The following is an 8,077-nucleotide window of genomic DNA, read 5'->3' as shown; positions in this document are numbered from 1 at the left end:
TCCAAAAAATAGCCTTCGCTACTTTTACGATTATTTAAAATATTATTTATTATAAAATATAATAATATTTGTAATTCAGATTTAAAAATTTTATAAGATTATTATCAGTGGTCTGCAATACCGGGGGTTGGGTAATGTCTAAAAATTTTCTTTTAGAGCCGGGCCGGGTAAAAAGTAGATACCTGTTTAAGATTAGAGAATATTAATTATTTAAAAGCCTTATTTTATTAAAATGACGTTTTTTATTGGCTTATAATTTTAGATTTTTTAAATTTAAATATAATCTCAAAACAAGGTCAAGTTATTATTGACAGAAATAGGACATATTTTGTAATGTATTTATTGAATTCTGATATTTGATAGTAATAATTTAACCACTTCCCAATATTATAATATTTTGGTGCTCAACTATAAATATTTCTGGTTAGTAGATCTCTAGCATCAATTACCTGGCCCAGATTTTTAAAAAGAATTTTTTTTTAGCCTGGCCCAAATTTTTTTAAAAAAAACCCCTACGGATTTTAAAAACCGTTGAGCCGGGCCGAACAACTTTAATAAAAAATAAAGTCGAACCAGGCCGGGCTGGCCTATCTTAGTGAGAAATTAAAACCGAGGCGGGAAGGGCAAAAACTAAATTTCCACCGAGCCAGGTCTGATAATTTTTCCATTTGTAAACAAACTACTGATAATTATAACTAACTTGTTTTATTTATTTTTTTATTAAGCATACAAAACTGCTCAAATTTGGAAAAGTAAAAGAAACGTCCTTAACAATATTATCCATTATAGAAAATCATTTTTAGAAATGGATATTGTTATATTTTGAAAATCGTTTTCTATTAGATGGTTGATTATATTTATAATAAAAAAAATTAATTTTTAAAGGTTTTATATCAATTCTATAAAATTCCTTATTTATTTTGTGTCTATGATACATGGACGCTGAATAAACGATTCTTTTTAGCTAATAATTATCATTTTCGTTATTTCATAAATTATTATATCTAGGGGCAGGTAGCTTTTAAAATTAGCAAATTTTGAAAATAGAATACGCACTTATTTAAGCAAATATATTAAAATTTTATAAATAACTTTCTTACGAATATAGTACTTATTTTAAATAGATATTATATTCTTGTGTCATTAAATCATTTTATTATTATAATTTCCTTATGCCTTAAGGAAAAACAAGAAAAATCAAAACATTTTATATTTATGATAAATATTACTAGATGATCCTACAGATCAAAATGAACAAAACCTAATACATAGAATTTATATTCAATAAACATTCATTTTTGCGCTGTAATTTTTATGTATACAAAAAGTTGGGCTTTTTTCCAATTATTTTATGTTTATTTTTGAAATTAGTCCCATTTAAATCGGGGGGGGGGATGCAAAATTAGGAGTCAAAACGAAATTAGTGAAAATATTTTTCTATCTTAGGATTCAAATTTTTTATTGGTTATAAGTGCGTGACCAGAATTAATTTGATGCCATTATAATAGGATGATTCGACATTTGTGTTAGATATTAATGATTAGCGAATACATGTATTTAATAATAGAAGATATAAATTTGAACATAAACCCAGCGAGGGCCTGGCAATGGCGGGACAGAGTTCCCTAAGGCAAGTATTGAGGACAAAGACTCCCATAAATTACATTTAAATAGTTTAGGAAAATTTACACTTTTTAAAATAAATTAGCCCCTTTTAGCACTTTCTTTACTTGATATTAAGTTTGTTTAAAAAAGCCCAACAATTTAAATTGAATTCAAATCCTTTTCTAAAAAATATAATAATCTTTTTTTGACGAATGAGAATAAATAAGATTAAAATGATGAAGAGACGTAATAAAGCAAGACAATATTTAAACATGTGGTGTTTTAATTTTCTTTTATTGTTTAAAATTTTTTAAAAATTAATAAATTTTTTATAAATTTAATTTAATCGATATAAAATGTATTATTATAATATATATAAATTTAGTGTTAATGTGTTTAGATTGGAAATGTTTATCGTATACTTTTGGGATAAATAAGGAAATGAAGAAAAAAAATGGATAATAAAAGAGTGTTGGATTGGGGATTGGCCAGAGACATTTTATCAGACTCGATAGTATTCGGACCTTGATTTTAAAATTTATTTCGAACCGAATCTCGGCTAAATTTTAAAATTTAATATTTTTACTAGTTAGTGTATATTCTACCATCATACAAATTTTTTAAAAAAATCGAAGAGAGTCGGTTGAATCTTCAGTTGAATATGGAATACAATGTATAATTTTTAAGATTAAATTGTTTATTATTCAGCGCTTACAAGTCTTCCGATTTAGTTGAAATGTTCCCTTTCATCAGTCAAATAAAAAATAAATCGGATGGGGACTTATTTATGAATAAAAATTTGGAATCGTACAAAAATTGAACTATTTTCGGATGGGTGGGGGCAAAAATAGGTCGGATGCAGGGCTTTATTAGTAAAAACTCATATATTATAGTAGATTTGAATTGGTACCTATGGGTCGTAAACTCATATTTATCTCGTGCATCAAGGACACTTGGAGGAAAGTAATTTTAAGTGACAGCATGTCGGGCTGGAAAAACTTAACCAACCAATACTAAGGCACACCGATATTAACATAAGTATGTATCAGACCAGTGACACTGACAATATTGAATTTTTAAAGAAAATAACCACAACATTTTATAAAAACCGATCTGGAGGCAAAAAAAAATGTTGATGCATATTTTAGGTAATTTTTTTTATTATTTATCATATACTCCTGCAGTGTATATTTTTGCAACTTTAAATCATTTATTGAGTGCATTTTTTAAATTTGAAAAATCTGTTTTAAGGAAAGGAAAGTATTGCAGCATGTGTAAAATATCTACCCTACTTCATACTCTGCTTATTCACGATCACGAATCCCATTTTAAAAATGATAAATCTAGTATTATTAGATGATGAGTCTAGTATTATTAGATGATGAGAAAAAGATAACAGAAATAATATGATCGAAACATGAAATTTAAAAAACACCTCCTACCAGTGATCTAAACAAAATTTCTAGCTAGGGCCTGAAAATCTAGATAATCAAAATATGATCGTTTTCGTATCATCTTACGTTATTAAAATTTAAGGAACTATATAGTGTAATGTTTAATTTTTTTCCATCTACCAGTATCGAACCACAAACCTCCCGTTATAAAAGTACACGATTTAAGAATGCACCAACTTGAAATATAATTACATTTAAAATATTAATTATATATAAATAGCTGAATTTTTAAAATTTTGCTGTTTATTACCATACTAGCTAATAACCGGTAAAGAATGACAGGGGTGAGGGATAATTAGTTAGTTTGTGTATATGGTACTAGATATACTTTATTAATATATTTTATAAAATTAAAATTTAGGAGAAAAAGAGGTAAAATTATTGCAATGTAACCCGTTAAAATTAAGGGGAAATAACAAAATTTAAATTTGTGATAGAAATCATATTGGATAAAATTTTAAATAGAGATGATTGTTAATTTTAAAAATGGGCTAGATATTGGCCTGAAAATTTTTTTTTGCAGACATGGCCTGGCCTGATCAAAAAACCAAGGCCCATGCAACTTCATATTCTGATTTTATTTTAAAATTAATTATGACTTTTATATATTTTATTTCAGTTCTCAACTACCAAAGTTATAATGGTCTTTGGCGGGCTTGAGAAAATTTTCCCAACATTATGATGTGCATGAACCTGACTTGGGATTTTTTTTAATATTAGATATTAGGCATATGTGTAATAATTAACACAGAATATGTATATGGGTCTCAGGTAAAAGCTAATTTAAATTAGGGTTGTGCCGATCCACATCCTTTTCACCGATCCGATATTGGTTCAAAACTTATCCGATAATTAAATTGATTTTTTACCACCACCACCCCCCCCCCTTTGAACAAATGTAATTAAGAAATCAATATTTTTTAGGCAAAAAATCGAATTATGCATTTAATTTAATTTTTTATTTCCACAATAATTTTAAAAAAGTTTAAGGATATTGGTAGTATTAAATAAATTTTTCATTATTCCTCCCCGCGAAATTAGAATTCCGCAGATAACGCATTTTGCAAAATTATCTTTGCCTTTTGTAAAATATTTCCATAATTGTAATTCAGATACCATATTTAAAAAAAATTCTTTTATTTAAAGTATAAATAATAAAATTGGCGTTATTATTTAAAAAGATTTATAAAACTTTGGGTGTTCCTTTCTATTTTTATAAAACTTTTAAAATACTATAAATCTATTTAAAAAAATAAATAAAATTTAAAGGGTGTGTTGTGCATTTGCATTGTTTAAAAAAAAATTATAATGTAAAATAAATATACAAAAATAACAAAAAAAAGAAAAGTAAAAAGATCGGATCGGTTTTTACAAGTATCGGCCTGATCCGTTATTTTGGAAAACGCTAAATATCGGTTCCAATCCGATATTAAATATCGGCACAGCCCTAATTTAAATATATTTTTACTCAAAAAATAGTATTCACTCTTAGTCTTAATGGGTTGGCCTTGGTCTGAAGTAGGATGAGCGGGATTAAAAAGAATAAAAAATAGATATGGTTTTTAGAGATTTGTCTATCTCCAGGCTTAGGAAAAAAATTTCAAAAATATTATGGGTTGGCCAGGTTTGAGAAAAATTTTTTAAAATTATTATGGGTCGGGCTGGTCTTGAAAATCAGCTTGGACTCTTAGGAATTTTTTTTATTATTAACTATGGGTCAGACATTGACCTAAAACAAATATCAAGGCCCATGATAATCTGATTTTGATTGTATTTTTAAATTCATTATGGTTTTTTAAATATTTTATTCCAGTTCTCAACTATCATTATCTTTGGTTGGGCTTGGGAAAATTTTTTAAAAATTATTATGGCATAGGTCAGTAATATTTTAATAAATAATATTGATATAGGTTATCAAGTAAAAGCTTTAAATATATTTTGACTATCTTGTTCAATATGGTGGAGTTTTTGGTGGCCAGGAGTCGATAAAGATATTAAAGAAATGATTTTTAGATGTAATATGTGCATGATCAATGCGTCTAAACTCCCAAAAGTTAAACAAAATTATTGGGTACAACCTAACAAACCCTGGTACCGAGTTTATATTGATTTTTTTGGACCTATTAAAATTTTTATGGATTAGTAATTATTGATGGGTACTCTCGCTGGTTAGAGATTATTAAGGTGAAAAACATTAATGCGACTATCACCATTATGGTATTAAATAATCTTTTTTTTTCCAGATTTGGGTATCCAGTAGAATTGGTATCAGATAATGGACCAGCTTTTAGGTCTGTTGATTTTAATAACTTTTTAAAAGAAAAGGGAATTCTACATATATATACTCCTGCATACCATCCTGCGTCAAAAGGTATGGTTGAAAGAGCTGTACGATCAGCAAAAAATATGATATATAAATTAGGAGGCTGGGATGACATTTTGTAAGATGTGTTGTTAAATTATCGCAACACGAAACATGCGGTTACTAAGTCATCACCTGCTTTTAGATTATTCGGAAGGGAGTTAAGATGGAAATGGAGTTTTTTTAAAAGACGATGACTGTGATAATGGACCCAATGTAAAAAGAATAAATTTCAGAGAATTAACATTAGGCAACTCTGTCTTTATTAAAGTGGGCTCCAATCAAGAATGGCGTGTGGGGATTGTCGTTGGGAGAATTAGTAACGTCATTTGGGAAATTCAGGTAGATGATAAGTTTCTCTTTGTTCATATTGATCACATTAGAAATTATCAATAGGAATATATTGCATTATATTTTTTTTACTTTTATATTGTTGGTTACAAATATTAAAGCATCATACATATTTCATTTTTCCTAGTTATTATAATTATGATTAATAAGTTACATTGTTAATAATGACAATAATTCCCCCTTCCCAATTGTAATTGTTTATTATATTCCAAAATAAGGAAATAATGACAATAATTCCCCCTTCCCAATTGTAATTGTTTATTATATTCCAAAATAAGGAAATAATGACAATAATTCCCCTCCCAAATGTAATTGTTTATTATATTCCAAAAAAAAGTTAATAACGACAATAATTCCCCCTTCCCAAATTGTTTATTTTATTCCAAAATAAGGAAAAAATGACAATAATTCCCCTCCCAAATGTTATTGTTTATTATATTCCAAAAAAAGGAAATAATGACAATAATTCCCCTTTCCAATTGTAATTGTTTATTATATTCCAACATTAGGAAATAATGACAATAATTCCCCCTTCCCAATTGTAGTTCCTACTATCCCCATATATATATTATTTTTTATATAATTCCTTGTTAATCTTAATGTAAGTATTGGGTATTATTTTAATAATAAAACCATTATTGTAACATTAAATATTAAATATTAACCCTATCACTCAGTTAACATTATAAGAGTTACCTCCCGCATGCCAAACGAGTTCTTTCCTTCCCCATTTTTTGTACCATGTTGTGTTTTCAAGACTTTAATTTTTTTTTGGAGGTGGTGCAAATGGATTGGACCTGGCCTGAAGATAGGAAGGGGTTAAAAAGAATAAAAATTGGATATTATTTTCAAAAAACTGGTAACGACTATCATAAAGGTAAGGAGAAAATTCTCATTACCCGTTGACGGGCTATCTACTAGTAAGATATAAACTTCGAAAGCTTTGTAATCTTGAAATGAAGCCCGAGTTTAAAAGGTTTATTTTAAAAAAGGAATATTAATTTTCCAAATAATCAAAGTGTGAAGTGAATATCAATTGCTAAATTACATCAGTTATTTTATAATATAATTAGTATGTTTAGCACTTTCTATTTCTTGATTTTATATGGATTAATTTTTATTAATATCAGGAAATATAGGTTGAGATTCAGATCGATGAAATATACATATCTTAAAAAGATAAAATAATTCCTTAAAATATAACGAAAAAAGGAATGAAAAAAATTAATAAAAAGGGAAAGAATCCTATCCGAGTTGAATTCGTTATGCCAATGACAAGCCAATGAAGGAGTATCATAAAAATTGTTTTATTTAAATACACAATTATTCAACGATTTTCTAGAGGTAAAAAAAGATAGAAGGAACAAATATATAATTTAATTATGACTTTTGTAAAAAGAAATAAAAAATGATGAGGAGGGGACTCAAAATAATTTTGAAAAAAAAAATATATAATTGCGAGGAAAGGTTAAAAGGCCATTATTATTTTTTCTTATCTCGTTCATTGTTTTGTCGCGTACGGCAAATTTGGATTTATAAAATAATTTCATAATACTTTTGTTGACCTAAATTAAATTTAATATGATTTTGATTAATAAGCAAGTTGGGTTATAAAATTTTATTTAACATCATTAAATGTTCCAGCAATAAATAAAGCTTTTTTTGAGTCTTAGAAAAAATAAAATAAATATGAATATCGAATCCACAGGAATTCGGAATCTCTCGATTTTAAATTATTTACTGAGGGCAATTTTAAAAAATTAAAAATCTGATTTGACCAGACAAATGTCTATGGAGAAAATTGTTTAAGATTTATAAGGTAGGTTTACTCTACATATCCTGGATGGTTAAATCAGACTTTAAAAATCGCATTCCTTAAAAAATTTTAAATTAAAATTATGAAAACCCATCATGGATTCCATATCCCAATACCACAATATATATCCATCCCTACGTGCAAAAAATATAGGTTTCATAAAAAAGATACAGAGATTTTGTCTTACGTTGGTAATAGTATTGCATAATGTCTTAAAAACCTACTAACTAGAATTTAAAATTTTAATTCTGCTCAAATCATTTTGAAAATTTAATGAAAACTTATCCTGATTAGTTTTAGTTTGAATTTAAAACTAATATTTAATATAATAAATATTCTCTTTCATCCTCTTATAACGTGATATGATAATTAATCATTTGTGAAACATTTGGGATTAAGATGACCATTAGATCAGAAAGTAAATTATTGTTTAATAATATATCCTCGTTTCTAGATTTTATTATGTTTTTTATTGGTTATGATGAATCC

This window comes from Gordionus sp. m RMFG-2023, chromosome 1, assembly GCF_954871325.1.
Source record: "Gordionus sp. m RMFG-2023 chromosome 1, tfGorSpeb1-WG-v2, whole genome shotgun sequence".
Taxonomy (NCBI): domain Eukaryota; kingdom Metazoa; phylum Nematomorpha; class Gordioida; order Chordodea; family Parachordodidae; genus Gordionus; species Gordionus sp. m RMFG-2023.
The sequence above is the reverse complement of the archived record's forward strand: the minus strand, read 5'-3'. Positions refer to the sequence as shown.